This window comes from Chlorocebus sabaeus, chromosome 15 (assembly GCF_047675955.1).
Source record: "Chlorocebus sabaeus isolate Y175 chromosome 15, mChlSab1.0.hap1, whole genome shotgun sequence".
Taxonomy (NCBI): Eukaryota; Metazoa; Chordata; class Mammalia; order Primates; family Cercopithecidae; genus Chlorocebus; species Chlorocebus sabaeus.
The window spans coordinates 10,130,718-10,147,417 of record NC_132918.1 but is presented as its reverse complement, the minus strand read 5'-3'; the positions used below and the strand labels follow the sequence as shown (position 1 = coordinate 10,147,417).

General features: G+C 41.8%; 1 pseudogene; it reads left to right on the top strand.

Annotated features, from left to right (window-relative positions):
• The first annotated feature begins 10,877 nt into the window (after positions 1-10,877).
• On the top strand, positions 10,878-12,620 carry LOC103221207 (CWF19-like protein 1 pseudogene; annotated as a pseudogene).
• Positions 12,621-16,700: the final 4,080 nt, after the last annotated feature.

Here is a 16,700-nt window from a genome sequence, read left to right as displayed (position 1 = left end):
TAGGAATTTAAAGAAAAACTTTTAGATCTGCATCAGATAATGTCAGAGCCAGAGAAGGGAAGAAGGGAATAGCATTCATGTAGATCTGAAAGACAGTGAGAAAAATAAATCTATTTAATAATTTTACCTTACAAAATTCAGCTGCCTTATAATGATGATATATAAAGAACATACAAAATATACATATCCACAGGAATTTAGAGCTGAGGTGGATTTTATTCCTGCTCTCGATGAGTCAGTGTCTCTCCATGTGAAAGAATTATACTTATTTACCCACTGACATGACAACTTGATTCTGTTACTTGCTTCAGTAGTATGTATCTATATAATGAGTGGAGTGCCGAACAACACTTTCCAACAAAAGCTTTAAGAGTCATCACATGATTTCCACCATTGCTGTTTTCTCCCTACCAAAAGAATAGCATGTCCCAGACAGAGGCTGATCCTTCAACCTACGTCCCAAAGTGAAGAGCACATGAAGCCGATCCATAGCTAACCTATAGCCAACATGAAATATGAGTGAGAAATAAGTCTTTTTTTGTTGCTGTCTTTGTAAGTCACTGAGATTTTGAGGGTGTTTGCTACTGCTGAATAGCTAACCTAAACTGATTTATATAAGCAATATTTGGCAAAACTAAGATACAGGTTTATTAAAAAGTTAAATAGCAGTATAGAAATATCGAAAGCTGCCAGGCACGATGGCTCACACCTGTAATCCCAGCACTTTGGGAGGCCGAGGCAGGCAGATCATGAGGTCAGGAGTTCGAGACCAGACTGGCCAACATGGTGAAATCCTGTTTGTACTAAAAAGACAAAAATTAGTCAAGCATGGTGGCGTATGCCGGTAGTCCCAGCTACTTGGAAGGCTGAGGCAGGAGAATTGCTTGAAACCAGGAGGCAGAAGTTGCAGTGAGCCGAGATTGCACCACTGCACTCCAGCCTGGGATAGAGCAAGACTTCGTCTAAAAAAAAAAAAGAAAGAAGTGTCATAAGTTGTTTATGATAATAAGTAAAATAAATGTCATTAACAATAGTATTATTAACTTGGAGAAAGGAAAATATGGCATAATGTTGAAATGATTGATCTTATTCTTAACACTAAAAATTGAAAACTACTTCATAGACTAAAGTAGAGTACTATGAGGTCATTAAAAGTGATGTTATAGAGGAATTTTTAAGGGCAGAGGGAGAGATTACATCACACTGTTTAAATTTTAAAAAACAAGTTAAAAATCAGGGTGTACAATAATACTCTTTTTGTAAATTTCTTTGTCTTTCTCCATTAGAACAAACTATGGAAAATTGATTGGGCCCAGTGGCTCACACTGATAACCCCAGCACTTTGGGAGGCCAAGACAGTAGGATCACTTGAGCTTAGGCATTTGAAAGCAGCCTGAGTAATATAGCGAAACCCTGTCTCAATACAAAAAAATTAGCCAGGCATGGTGGTACATGCCTGTAGTCATAGCTACTTGGGAGGCTGTGGTGGGAGGATCACCTGAACCCAAGAAGTCAAGGCTGCAATGAGCTGAGATTGTGCCACTGCACTCCAGCCTGGGCGATGAAGTGAGACCCTGTCTCCAAAAAAAAAAAAAAAGAAAAGAAAAGAAAAGAAAAAATGGAAAATTACTCTAAAATATTAGCAGTATTTGTCTTTGAGTGATGGGATTATGAGTGGTGTTTAAAGTGTGTTCTTTTGCCTATCTGATACAAAGAAGGAAAAAATATTTTAAAATAAAAAATACAAACAAGGAAGAGAAATACACATAAATTAAAGGAACAGGAAGTAAACAAGTTTTGGTGATAGCAATGACAGTGAAAAAGAAAGGATGGCATAAGAGGCTTTCTAAAAGAAGAATTGATACAAACTTAGTTCACCAGCCTCTGAAACTTCCTGGGGTTTCAGAATTCATTCACACTGAAGCAATTTTAGGTCAACAAGCTGTTTAGATTATTGAAGTCAGTTACTTTCTTCATGCTTCTCAAATCCTAGCTCCACACTGTCATCCCCATTAATACTCATTCCCTTGCTCTTCTCTCTCTCACTTTTTCCTACATTACCCTCTGTAATTCTCTCTCTATTGTAAATAAGCTCTTGGATTTCCTCCCCCTGTCTTACAATCTGTTGCTCACGCCCTAAAGAACATAGCACCTTGTAGTTAATGATGCTGAACAGATATTTGTTGAATGAATACTTCTCCGTAGTGTAACTCCACCTGATTCCATCATCATAGCTCCTCATCCTTCAACCTGTTGCTTCTTCGTGTTCCCATTCTGAGGAAATAGTACCAACACCCACCCAGCTGGCCAAACTAAAACTAGACATCTGAGAGTATGGTAGAGTCACCATCCATCTGCCAAATCTAATCAGTTCTGTTTCCTTCGTGCATCTTAAATAAGTTTTCTTCCCTTTATCCTTTCTGCCACTACCCTAGTTCAGGCATTCCTCATTGCTCCCCTAAATTATTGTACTGGTCTTGCTTCTGCTTTTTGCTTCCTTCAGCTCTTCCATTCTTTGACCAGTGTCCAGGCTGATCTTTTCAAAATGAGATTCTGATGATATTATCACACAGTTTTATTAATAAATCCTATGAAGTGCTCCCAGAGGGTTCATTGAAAGAGAGAAATAGAAAATAAGGAAGGAAGGAAGGAAGAAAAGAGAAGAGAAGAGAAGAGAAGAGAAGAGAAGAGAAGAGAAGAGAAGAGAAGAGAAGGGAGAAAAGAGAAGGGAGAAAAGAAAAGAAAGACTTGTAGCATAGCATGGTGAGTAGATAAAATTCATTGTCATCAGGTCTCTGTCTCTTTATCTGCCAAACTGTGACACTCCAAGCATATTGAAAAATCTGTGATTGTTGGAACACATCCTGCTCTCATTTGCCTCCAGCTCCCTCTGCCTGGAGTGTTCTTCTCCCATCTTGATCCTGTTGTTCTTGTGATTAAATCTTATTACCACTCTCCCCAGCCCCAAACTTAGCTCAGATGTTACCTCCTCTGTGAAGACCCCCTTGATGAGGGTTTTCTCTACTCCCTTTGTTCTCCCAAGCTATCCCTGTTTACTTCAACAGCACTTTATACAATCTTGGGATCATTTAATTATTCTCACATCTTCTCCACTGCAATGTATGTTCCTTGGAATCACAGATCATGTCTTGTTCATCAAGTGATTGGCACATAGTTAATGCACAAAAAATGTTGATGTTAACTGAATGAATAACCACACGTTTTGGTGATTGATAGGCTGTGAGGACTAAACAAAATGGAGAAGTCTAAGTTGACCGATTTTGATACTGAGAGGTTGGGAGAGTTGAAGCACTGAGAACAGGAACAGGGAAGTTTGGAGGCACAGTTAGTTCAAGGAGAAGACTGATGCTTTGTCTTTATGCATCATGAATTTTAACTGAAAGTATTCAAATGACAAATATGGACATTTTATTTTTTATTAACTTTTTAAAAATAGAGACGGGTTCTCATTATGTTGTCCAGGCTGGTCTCAAACTGCAGGGCTCAAGCAATTTGTCCGTCTCAGTCTCCCAAAGGGCTGGGATTACAGGTGTGAGCCACCATGGCTGGCCGACATTTTCTTGTAGATCCACAGTACCCCCACCCACACAGATCCATGGCAAACACACCATCATGGGTGACACATGGGCACAGCAGACCCCTCACTAGAGAGGCAGCAGCCAGGGCAGTGCAAGGCTCCCATGATCACTCTCTCTCAGCGCTATACAAGAAGCCAATAGGGTTAAAATGAATAGCTGTCTGCTTACATTCGCGAAAAGAAACTGAAAAGATAAACCAAAACCAATAAAAATGTAGATGGAAGTTATTCTTCTGAGAGTAGACTTTATACAGTTTTAGTATCTTGTTAATATTTCACATATCCAAAAGATAAAATTCAATCAAAAGGAAAGATAATCCCTAATTTAAAAAAAATTGAAATAACATATTTTATTGTTTTTAACTCTATATCAAGTTAGTGACATAAGCACATAGAAAATAATTACTTGAAGTCATTAACACAGCATTTTGATATATTTGTTCAATGGAATATATTCTAAGGACAAATAGAGCTGCAAAGAAATCATAAAATTCATGCATTAAATACTTACTGTTAATAGTAATGTCAGTATTATTTCAAAACTGTTTTATATGTTGCAGAGAAAGCAATAACTATGTTACTATTGTTGGGAATCAAAACCTCTTTCTCAGTGTGTGTATATATATATATTCCCTGTAATGTTAAATTTGAATTGGAAATATCAGTATGAGCCTGTGATTTTTAAAAAATTTCCAGAAATATTTCCTAGCTGTGTCCACTGAAAAGTCCTAGAAGTGATGACAGCACAGCTTGTGGCCTTTAAATATCATTTCCCACTCAAGAAACCAAGTTTCCTTGGAGAAAGGATGATTCCAGGTCTATGTATATATACACACATATTTATATATAAATATACGGCACCTTGCCTTTTTCATCGATATTGATAAGATGATCATGTAGAATTTGAATCATCCTTGTCTTAGGTGGTGGAGATCTGGAGAACATTTAATTTAACCAAAAGAGATTAATTTGTATCAGAATGCCCATTTGTTATTTTAGAAAGTGAAATAACACTACCAAATAAACTGGATATTCATACTGGCATTCTCCGTCTGTAGGCAGATCTTGGGAAGCCAAATTATAAGTGGAAGTAGCTTCTGAGCACCAAGCCCAAGTGAAGAGAGTTAGGTGGTAACCCCAGGGTATACATAGGTGTATATACATATACATGTACACACATACATATACACACACACACTGAGAGAGAGGTTTTGATTCCCAACAATATTAACATAGTTATTGCTTTCTTCTGCAACATATAAACAAATGACTGTATTGCCAAGCCATGGTCATCCCAGGCAATCTCCACATAGACAACTCAATATGCAACTACTCCATGGAGTGGACTGTTGCACTGTCTCACCTGGGCTTGCAGTGTTATAGACCCTTGGCCTCCGTTCACCCTTTGGCCCTCCCTTCCCCCCCTTTTTTTTTCTGGCCACCCTCCTCCCCACTGGCAGCCTCTTTCTTTAGATATGATAAGACTATTAAGCCTTAGCAAGCAAAAGATCACATCTGTCCCTGCAGATGTGTTTTTGTACCAGTTGGCATACAATATTGGTTGCCCACATTTCACATGCAAATACAGAATTCTGACTTTATTTTGTTAAGAGACAGGGTCTCACTCTGTCAGCCAGGCTGGAGTGCAGTGTTGAAATCATGGCTCACTGCAGCCTCAGCTTTGACCTCCTGGGAGCAAGTGATCCTCCCACCTCAGCCTCCCAAGTAGCTTGGGCGACAAGTGTGCACAGCCACACCCAGCTAATTTTTAATTTATTTTATTTTTTTTAAGATAGGATCTCACTATGTTGCCCAGGCTGGTCTCAAATGCCTGGGCTCAAGTGATCCCTCTGCTTCGGCCTCCCAAAGTGCTGGGGTTACAGGTGTGAGTCACAGTGCCCAGTCTGCTTTTATTTATTTATTTTTTTTTTTGAGACGGAGTCTTGCTCTGTCGCCCGGGCTGGAGTGCAGTGGCCGGATCTCAGCTCACTGCAAGCTCCGCCTCCCGGGTTCACGCCATTCTCCTGCCTCAGCCTCCCGAGTAGCTGGGACTACAGGCGCCCGCCACCTCGCCCAGCTAGTTTTTTGTATTTTTTAGTAGAGACGGGGTTTCACCGTGTTAGCCAGGATGGTCTCGATCTCTTGACCTCGTGATCCGCCCGTCTCGGCCTCCCAAAGTGCTGGGATTACAGGCTTGAGCCACCGCGCCCGGCCTACTCAGTCTGCTTTTTTTTTACAAGAAGAGAAAAAAATAGAAAAACAAATTGAGCCACAAGTAGCTGGAGAAGTAGAAGCTGTCCAAAATCCCCAGTTTACCATGGACCTGCCCTGCCCAGCTCACTCATTTCTATCACCTGTCTTGCCACAGTCAGTACTGAATTTGCAATCCTGGCTTTAAGATTCTTCTGTAGGATCAGTTCCTCTTCCGAGCCACTGCCCTTGTTCAGTAGTGAACTCTCAGAAGAAAATCTTTCTTCCTATTAATAGTACTCAGGTTCAAGGCTTGACTAGGATATCTCCCTGCTGGTTTCCTGTCTGCGTTGGCACCACTTAGTGATGAACTGGTTAAAGCCATGCCAGAGAAGGACTTTGCCAAACAGAAAGAAAGCAAGGCCTGAGTCTTGAGGAAAACCCACAGTAGAAAAGCAGAGTGGGGGAAAGAAGCCTCTCCAGAATGAGCTTCCTATTTGCTCTTAATTTTACATTTCTCATGTACAGACCTGAGAATCAGGCCCCTTTCTGGAGCAAAATCTCTGTAGCCAGAATCCCTGGGGCAAATCTCCAATGTGAAGTTTCTTGCTTGAATTCACTAGCTGAGTCTTGCACACGTTTGCCTTGTCATAGGCTGACATTCCTGACATAAGCATGTGCGAAGCTATCCCCTTTGTATGAATTATGTACAGGCTAGAACCCAAATTATTTCTGATCCCCATTACAGAAGTTAGCCTGCTTCCTTTTTTAACTCTGACATAGAAGCATATAGTGTTTGCCCAGGAGATATGAATCTGGGCATGCCTGAAGGGTGATGTATTTTGCTTCTCTGTGGTCCTATTCACTAGCAGCCTCCAACACCATTCTCTCACTCCCGTTCCCCACCCACACAGATCCATGATAAACCCACGGCCATGAGAGGTGTGTAGGTACGGCTAACTGTCCCTGGGTGGCAGCAGTTGGGAAGGTGGAGCTCCCAAGAGCTCCCCTCCTCTTAGTGTTGGCCACATCGCCCTGTTCCACCTGCTCAAAAGAGCCATGGTCGATCTCTCTGGGTCAAATCTCAGTGAACATTTGTTGTATCCAGAACCCATCCTTTGCCACACAGCTCCCCATTGCCATTTTCCACGTATTTATGTGTTTGGTTAATGTCTCTTTCTCTCACCAAAAGGGCACCATGTCTGTTTTGTTCATCTATTTATATCCAGCAACTAATATACTCCCTACCCAGAGCAGGCACTCAATAACAACTGTATAAGAGAATTAATTTCAGCGCATTCGTAGTGGAAAGGACCTTAGATGAAATTTGGTTGCTTTCTTTATGTGACAGATGAATACAGTGGTGAAGAAATGTTCCCAAATCACGTGGATTTTCAGAGAGGCAGCATTAAGTAGTGGTTAAGACCAAAGACTCTGAAGCAAAGTGCTTGGGTTCGTATCTCAGTTCTACCACTTGCTGACTTAGTAAGCACTTAACATCTTTGTGCCTCAGTCTCTTATCTAGAAAATGGAAATAATTGTAGCAGCTCCTAAGGTTACTATGAGGATTAAATGACATTAATAAGCACTTTATAAAGTGTTTAAAGTAGTACTATTTTAAATGTTTGTGTTTGTCAAAAAAAAAAAAAGAGGCTAGGATAGGTTCAAATTCTATGTCTCTTAACACCTCATCTGGTGCTTTTCACAAAACTGCCTATTGTTATTTTGTCATTGGTATAGAGTAGTGCTGCCCAGTAGAATTTTTCGTGACAATAGAAAGGCTCTACACTGTCCAATATGGTAGCCCACTGGCCCCATGTGACTGAGTACTTGAAATGAGGCTTGCATGACTAAAGAAATTAATTTTTAATTTATTTACTTTAATTAACTTTAATTTGAATTGAGCTACCCTAATAGACAGGGTCATTGCAACAGCTAAGTCATCATGGCTGATAGAATACGTGTCCTACAGCCCTAAAACTCTGGGGGATCCTTTTGAGCATAAGAATTACAGTGTTCTGGAAGCCAAGAGACTCCCCACATCTTTATTTTGGCCAGACCTCCCAGGCCAGGCACCTGACATCAAGGTGAGGTTGATGCTGTATCAGGTTGCTGTACAGGTTGGCATATACCCCAAAACTGTGGTTACATAAACCAATTAAGAGCATCTTCCTTTTTTTTCAGGACCATACATGATGAATTTTAAAACAACAACAGTCTATAGATAAACAAGACTTGCAAAGCTCTAGCATGAACATTTTTTTCAACTAGCTTTAGAATTATACATTCTTCAAGAGTGCTTAAAATGCTACATTTAGAGAACACTTTTCTGTATGTATAGCTTTCTACTGCCATTAAAAAAAAAAGTCAATCCAAGAAAAAGGCAAGACCTCAACTGCTTGGTTTCCAAATTAAGCTACGGCTTGCGCTAAAAATAGCTTGCCAGTGTTGAGAATCTGTTCCCTGAATTTAAATGGCTTGCTCCTCTCCCAGAGGACAACATTCACTGTGTTCCATGGCAGGGGTGGACTCTGGGAAAGCACATTTCATTTTTTCTCTGGATTCATTTCTACTTTGTGCTCAGAGCAGAGTGAAAAAAAACTAACAATAGTTTTAGGCTCCACACATATGCATTGTAAAGTGTAATGAGCATAAATATCTATAGCTTTTAGTAGGAGTGTGTGTGTGTGTGTGTGTGTGTGAATTCAGCTTTGTGTAGATAATCCTAAAGTATCTATAAAAGCCTGAAGGTATGTTCTGAATAGATTTTACCTTCTTTTTTTCCCAAACATGTTACCATTTACTCTACTAAAATTTATCTTCTCCTAATTGTCACTGAAAAGTTTTATGCTTTTTAATTTTAAAAACAATCTCTATTTTTTCTTATATCTCATGGAACTCGGGGATGGCTTTCTAACTGGTGGTAAAGACCAGAAGATGAAAATAAGAGATGTAAGTTGCATGCTCAATATGGGGAAAAAGTGAAAAAAGTTGTATATCAAGATGGGTTGTATTACATATACTTAAAATTTTTTTAATACTAAAGAAAGGATAAGGCATTTCTCATGGGCAGCAATTTTTTTTTTTTTTTTTTTTTTTTTTTTTGAGACAGATTCTTGTTCTGTTACCAGGCTGGTGGTGTGATCACTGCTCACTGTAGCCTCGACCTCCTGGGCTTAAGCAAGCCTCCCACCTCAGCCTCCCAAGTAGCCAGGACTACAAGTATGTGCCACCACCCCAGTTAATTTTTGTACTTTTTAGTAGAGGTGAGGTTTCTCCATATTGCCCAGGCTGGTCTCAACCTCCTTGGCTCAAGTGATCCTCTTGCCTTGGCTTCCCAGAATGTTGGGATTACAGGCGTGAGCCACTGCATGTGGCCTACAGCATTTTTTTTTTAAGTTTTCATTTTTATCAGCTATACATGTACATAGTCTAAGTGGTCAAATAATTCTACAAACCTTATAATTATGTTTTAGGATGAGTGCTTCTGCATATGCAAATACTTCCATAGGTACCTGCAAAGCCCTCCTTTTTTATTTTCTTGTTCACATGGACAATACATTTTAAGTATAATAGCCATGTTTCCTAACATCAGTGTTCTCTCTCCCACCTACCTTTTTAAAAAAATTTTTGAAATCTTTGATACTGTTTTTTATTTAAAAAGTTACTGCATTCAACAGGAGTGGGGTAAAAATTAAAAAGTTATGGATACATATCATAAAATTAAAATAATTCAGTAATATAGAAAACATAAAATAAAAGCCCTCTGAAATCTCACTTTTCCATGGATAACCACAAAGTTTGATGCTTATCCTTCCTGATCCCTCAACCCCTACCTGGTAGTCATTGGCAGGCAATCAACATTTCATTTACTCATTCAACACATTTTTTAAGATTGAATGCAGAATGAGACACTGTGCTGCAGAAGGATTACAGTGATGACAAGGATGAATCAGAACTAGTTGATACCTCAGGAACACATAGCAGAGTTGAAGCATGAGCTGACATAAAATTGAGAAAATGAAACGTGCTAAAAGGAGCACATTGTGCCAGGGAGTTTGGCTGCAAAGAGAGGATTTCCATCAGGGTGGACTAGGACAGGTGTCCCAGGAGAAGCTGCACTTAAGCTGGATCAGAGAAACAGGTATGACATGGACATGGAAAGATGGGGAAAGGCATTCTAGAGTCAAGGAACAGAGTAAGTGCAAGAAGGAATATACCCAAAGCAAACAATGCTTGATGAATTTTGTTTAAGACACAGAAGCAGCCGATGGAAAAGCAAGGTGGGAAGTCGCCTTTAGTCACCATGACTTAGGTTGCAACTTCTCTGAGGGCAATGAAGAGACCTTCAAATTTACAGGGCAAGGGTGTGAGGCAGACAGAGTGTTAAGGGCTGAATTATGTCCCCCACCAAATTCATATGTTGAGTCCCTAATTCCCAATGTACCTGTATTTGAAGGTAGGGCCTTTCTGGAGGAAATTAAGGTTAAATGAAGTTGTAAGAGTGGTGCCATAATCTAATAGGACTGGGTATCCTATAAGAAGAAGAAGAGACAATAGGGGTGTGACTATGCAAAGAAAAGCTCACATGGGAACACAGTAAGAAGGCAGCCACCTGCAAGTCAAGGAGAGAGGCTTCACCAGAAACCAACCCTGCCAGCACCTTCATCTTGGAGCTCCAGCCTCCAAAACTGTGAAAAATTATCATATCTGTTGTTTAAGCCACCCAGTCTGTGCCATTTTGTTATAGCAGCCCTAGAAGACTAATACACAACTTTCCTTTGGTTTATAACATTTCTCGGTTCTTACTAAAGAACAGACTTTAGAATGGCCACATATTAAAATGATGGAATTACTTTTATCCTTTGTGTTCTTTGCTTCTCCAGTTAAATAAGTGAGATTGACTTTGTTGCTGTGTTTTATCATCATTTAATGTGAGAGCCTCATATCAAAAACCCATTAATATTTACAGTATGCTAACTTCTCTACAAATATCCAAAAGTCACAATCTTAGCATCCTGAGTGACTTCAGTAATATAGCTTAATAAAAATAACAATGAAGTTGAGATTCGCGTTCCCAATTTTAGGTGGCAGTCACAACTCATACTATTCGGACAGATGGCACAGAAACCGCTGCGCCTCTTGGTTTGAGGAGATGTTGAAGGAAAGTTTGATATTTTGTTCAATAGAGTTCGAGCAATTCAGAAGAAAAGTGGAAACTTTGATCTGCTGTTGTGTGTAGGAGATTTCTTTGGCTCCACCCCAGATGCCGAATGGGAAGAGTATAAGACTGGCATCAAGAGAGCTCCTATTCAGACATATGTGCTTGGTGCTAGTAACCAGGAAACAGTAAAATATTTCCAGGATGCTGATGGATTTGAATTAGCTGAAAACATTACTTATCTGGGTCGTAAAGGTATCTTCACTGGAAGCTCGGGGCTGCAGATTGTGTACCTCAGTGGCACAGAGTCCTTAAATGAGCCAGTACCAGGTTATAATTTTAGTCCCAAGGATGTGTCTTCTCTGAGAACGATGCTGTGTACAACCTCCCAGTTTAAGGGTGTTGGTATCTTGCTCACATCCCCGTGGCCCAAGTATGTGGGGAACTTTGGGAATTCTTCTGGAGAAGTGGATACCAAAAAATGTGGTTCTGCTTTGGTTTCCAGTCTTGCCATGGGCTTGAAACCAAGATATCATTTTGCTGCTTTGGAAAAGACCTATTATGAGAGGCTTCCATATAGAAACCATATCGTTCTACAGGAAAATGCACAGCATGCCACCCGGTTTATAGCTCTGGCAAATGTTGGAAATCCAGAAAAGAAAAAGTATCTTTATGCATTCAGTATTGTTCCCATGAAGCTAATGGATGCAGCAGAACTGGTAAAACAGCCTCCGGATGTCACTGAAAACCCTTACAGAAAATCTGGGCAGAAAGCATCCATAGGAAAGCAAATTCCTGCCCCTGTGGAAGAATCAGCCTGTCAGTTTTTCTTTGATTTAAATGAAAAGCAGGGAAGGAAGCATTCATCCACAGGTAGAGATAGCAAATCTTCTCCTCACCCAAAGCAGCCTCGCAAACCTCCTCAGCCTCCAGGACCCTGCTGGTTTAGCCTTGCTAGCCCTGAAGTGGAAAAGCATTTGGTGGTCAACATCGGCACACATTGCTACCTCGCCCTGGCCAAAGGAGGCTTATCTGATGACCATGTCCTCATCCTGCCCATTGGACACTACCAGTCAGTGGTGGAGCTTTCAGCAGAGGTGGTAGAAGAGGTGGGGAAGTATAAGGCCACACTGAGACAGTTCTTTAAGAGTTGAGGGAAACGGTGTGTTGTATTTGAGAGAAATTATAAGAGCCATCACCTCCAGCTACAGGTCATTCCTGTCCCAGTCAGCTGCTGTGCTACTGTTGACATTAAAGATGCCTTCATTACCCAGGCCCAGGAGCAGCAGATAGAGCTGTTGGAAATCCCAGAGCACTCTGACATCAAGCAGATTGCACAGTCAGGAGCAGCATATTTTTATGTTGAACTTGACACAGGAGAAAAGCTTTTCCACAGAATTAAAAAGAATTTTCCTTTGCAGTTTGGAAGGGAGGTCCTGGCCAGTGAAGCCATCCTTAATATTCCTGGTAAGTCTGACTGGAGGCAGTGTCAGATCAGTAAGGAAGACGAGGAGACCCTGGCTCGCCGCTTCCGGAAAGACTTTGAGCCCTATGACTTTACTCTGGATGACTAAACAAAGGGAAGATCTTTTTATGAACTTCATAGGAAGTAGTAAAGCCTTTTTCTTTTTTTTTTTAATTAAAAGAATTTTTTTTGAGACAAGGTCTCGCTCTGTCACTCAAGCAGGACTGCGGTGGCGCAGCTGTGGCTCGCTGTAGCCTCAACCTCCTGGGCTCTAGAGTTCTTCCCACCGCAGCCTCCTGAGTAGCTGGGACCACCAGGCGCATGCTACCATGCCTGGCAAACTTTTTAAATTTTTGGGTGGAGGGTAGAGACGGGGGTCTCCCTGTGTTGCCCAGGCTGGTCTGTAACGCCTAGGCTCAAGGGATCCTCTGCCTTGGCTTCTTAACCTGCTGGGATTACAAGCATGAGCCACCATTCCTGGCCTAGAAGCATATTTTTAAAGAAACTAAAATCTCCCATGGGGACTGTTTCCCTGCCTCTTTTGTGCAGTCCCATGGAACCTGCCTGCAGCAAGAGGCCTAAGATTGAATCTTTTTGGGGAAAAGTCATTCTAGGATGAAAATCCTATGTTAAGGCTGGGCGTGGTGGCTCACGCTTGTAATCCCAGCATTTGGGAGGCCGAGGTGGGCAGATCACAAGGTCAAGAGATGGAGACCATCCTGGCCAACATGGTGAAACCCTGTCTCTGCTAACAGTACCAAAATCAGCTGGATGTGGTGGCGCGCGTCTGTGGTCCCAGCTACTCAGTAGGCTGAGGCAGGACAATTGCTTGAACCTGGGAGGTGGAGGTTGCAGTGAGCCAAGGTCGCACCACTGCACTCCAGCCTGGGTGACAGAGCAAGACTCTGTCCAAAAAAAAAAAAAAAAAAAATCCTATGTTAAAAGCATGTCGCCAGGCACAGTGGCTCATGCCTGTAATCCCAGGACTTTGGGAGGCCGAGGCAGGTGGATCACCTAAGGACTGGAGTTTGAGACCAGCCTGGCCAACATGGTGAAACCCCGTCTTTACTAAAACTACAAAAATTAGCTGGGTGTAGGGCCAGTTTCCTGTAATCTCAGCCACTTGGGAGGCTGAGGCAGGAGAATGGCTTGAACCTGGGAGGTGGAGGTTGCTGTGAGCCGAGATTGCTCCACTGCACTCCAGCCTGGGTGACAGCGAAACTCCATCTCAAAAATAAAATAAAAGAATAAAAGTATGTCTGTCATCCAGCTTCAAGTACAGCTTGTGTATATCAACATTTTCAAAAACCTTTAAACTACCAAATGAAATCCAGATGTTTTTCCAAAAAAAAAAAAAAAAACAAAAAACAAAAAACAATGAAGTTAACGCAGCTGCTAGCACTGAGTGTTTACAATGTGTCAGATAGTATTCTAAGTGCTTTTTATATATTGATTCATTTAATCCTCACAACAACCCTGTCCGGTAGTTACTATTATTATCCCCATTTTACAGATCAGGAAACTGTCATGCATGTCCCTGTGAAGAGACCACCAACCGGCTTTGTGTGAGCAACAAGGCTGTTTATTTCACCTGGGTGCAGGCAGGCTGAGTCCAAAAAGAGAATCAGCAAAGGGAGATAGGGGTGAGGCCGTTTTATAGGATTTGGTTAGGTAGTGGAAAATTACAGTAAAAGGGGGTTGTTCTCTGGCGGGCAGGGGCAGGGGTCACAAGGTGCTCAGTGGGGGAGCTTCTGAACCAGGAGAAGGAATTTCACAAGGTAATGTCATCAGTTAAGGCGGGAACTGGCCATTTCCACTTCTTTTGTGATTCTTCACTTGCTTCAGGCCATCTGGATGTATATGTACAGGTCACGGGATATATGATGGCTTAGCTTGGGGTCAGAGGCCTGACATTCCTGTCTTCTTATATTAATAAGAAAAATAATGTAAAATAGTGTTGAAGTAATGGGGCAGTGAAAATTTTGGGGGAGTGGTATGGAGAGAGAATGGGTGATGTTTCTCAGGGCTGCTTTGAGCAGAATTAGGGTCACTGTGGGAACCTAGCGTGGGAGAGATGAAGCTGAAGGAAGGTTTTGGGGTAAGGGGTGATATTGTGGGGTTGTTAGAAGAAACATTTGTTATATAGAATGATTGGTGATGGCCCGGATATGGTTTTGTATGAATTGAAAAACTAAACGGAAGACATGAGGTCTGAATAAGAGAAGGAGAAAAACAGGTATTAAAGGACCAAGAATTGGGAGGACCCAGGATATCCAATTAGAGAGTGCCCAAGGGGGTTCAGCGCAATTACTCACTTGGTTGGTGAGTTTTGGGGCTCTATTCTTGACAGAGTCCTCTTTTTTAAGTTGGAGGCTGAGCTTGGTGAGGTGTGTTTTTAAAAGACCATTAGTCTGTTCTACCTTTCCTGAAGATTGAGGACAGTAAGGGGTATGAAGGTTTTACTGAATACCAAGAGCCTGAGAAACTGCTTGGGTGATTTGACTAATAAAGGCCAGTCCATTATTGGACTGTATAGCGGTAGGAAGGCCAAACCTAAGAATTATGTCTGACAGAAGGGAAGCAATGACCGTGGTGGCCTTTTCAGACCCTGTGGGAAAGGCCTCTACCCATCCAGTGAAAGTGTCTAGCCAGACCAAGAGGTATTTTAGTTTTCTGACTCAGGGCATGTGAGTAAAGTCAATTTGCCAGTCCTGGGCAGGGGCAAATCCCTGAGCTTGATGTGTAGGGAAGGCAGGGGGCCTGAACAATCCCTGAGGAGTAGTAGAATAGCAGATGGAACACTGAGAAGTGATTTCCTGGAGGATATATTGGCATGATGGAAAGGAAATGAGAGGTTTTAAGAGATGGGCTTGTAACCTACATGGAAGAGGTTATGAAATGATAACAGAATAGAAATGGACCTATGAGGCTGGAAGGAGATATTTTGCTTGGTCTAAGAACAATTTGCCTTGTGTGGAAAGAGATTGATAGGTGGAAGCTTCAGTTGGGGAGTAGGTGGGAGTGACTGATTAGAAGGAGAAAAACTGGCCATGAGGAACAGAAGTTGGAACGCTAGCTGCTTCTTTAGCAACCTTATCAGCATAACCATTGCCCTGAGCAATGGGATCTGATGCCTTTTGATGGCCCTTGCAGTGAATGACTCCAGCTTCCTTTGGAAGTAAAGTGGCCTTGAGAAGAGTTTTTATTAAAGAGGCATTAATGATAGAGGACCCTTGCATAGTGAGGAAATCTTTTTCAGCCTACATAACAGCGTGGTGGTGCAGGATATGGAAGGCATATTTAGAGTCAGTATAAATATTAACACATAGTCCCTTTGCAGGAATGAAGGCCCAAGTTATGGTAATGAGTTTGGCTTGCTGAGAGGTAGTGGAGAGAGGCAGAGCGGTAGCCTCAATGATAGATGTGCAGGATACTATAGCCTGCCTTTGCTGGTGAGTGGCAATTAGGCCTGGTGGAACTGCCATCAATAAACCAAGTGTGATCAGAGTGAGGAACAGAAAAGAAGGAAATATGGGGAAATAGAGTGAATGTCAGGTGGATCAGAGATACAATCATGGGGGTCAGGTGTGGTATCAGGTATAATGTGGGGGCCAGCCTAAAACAGTAAAGTCAAGTTGGACAGAAAGGCTACAGGGCACAGTCCCAGCTCTTGTGTAAGAATTTTGACCACACAGCCCTATATTTTAGCTGTGTGTAATGAAAAGGGTTGGGATGAGTTAGGGAGAGCTAGTGTGGGAGCAGCTTCTAGGGCTATTTTTAAGGAAGGGAAAGACGAGTAGCAAAAGGATTAGGATCTATGGGGTCAGCTAGGTTTGCTTTTGTGAGTTTATATAATGGTTTAATCAGGATGGTAAAACTAGGTATCCAAAGACAGAAGTATCTAACCATGCCTAGGAAGGAAAGGAGTTGTTTTGTAGAAGGGGTTGGGGTTTGGGAGATTAGCCAGACATGATCAGCAGGGAAAGCATGTGCGTTTTCATGAAGAATTATGCCGAGATAGGTAAGGGATGAGGAAGAAATTTGGGCTTGACTGAAGTAATGGGGGCTGTCCGTGAAATCTTGCAGCAGTACAGCCCAGGTAATTTGCTGAGCCTGATGGGTGTCAGGGTCAGTCCAAGTGAAAACAAAGAGAGGCTGGGATGAAGGGTGCAAAGGAATAGTAAAGAAAGCATGTTTGAGATCCAGAACAGACTAATGGGTTATGGAGGGGTTGTGGAGGGAGGTATTGAGGATAGGAGAGTCTATGGCTTTGGCACCATGGAGTG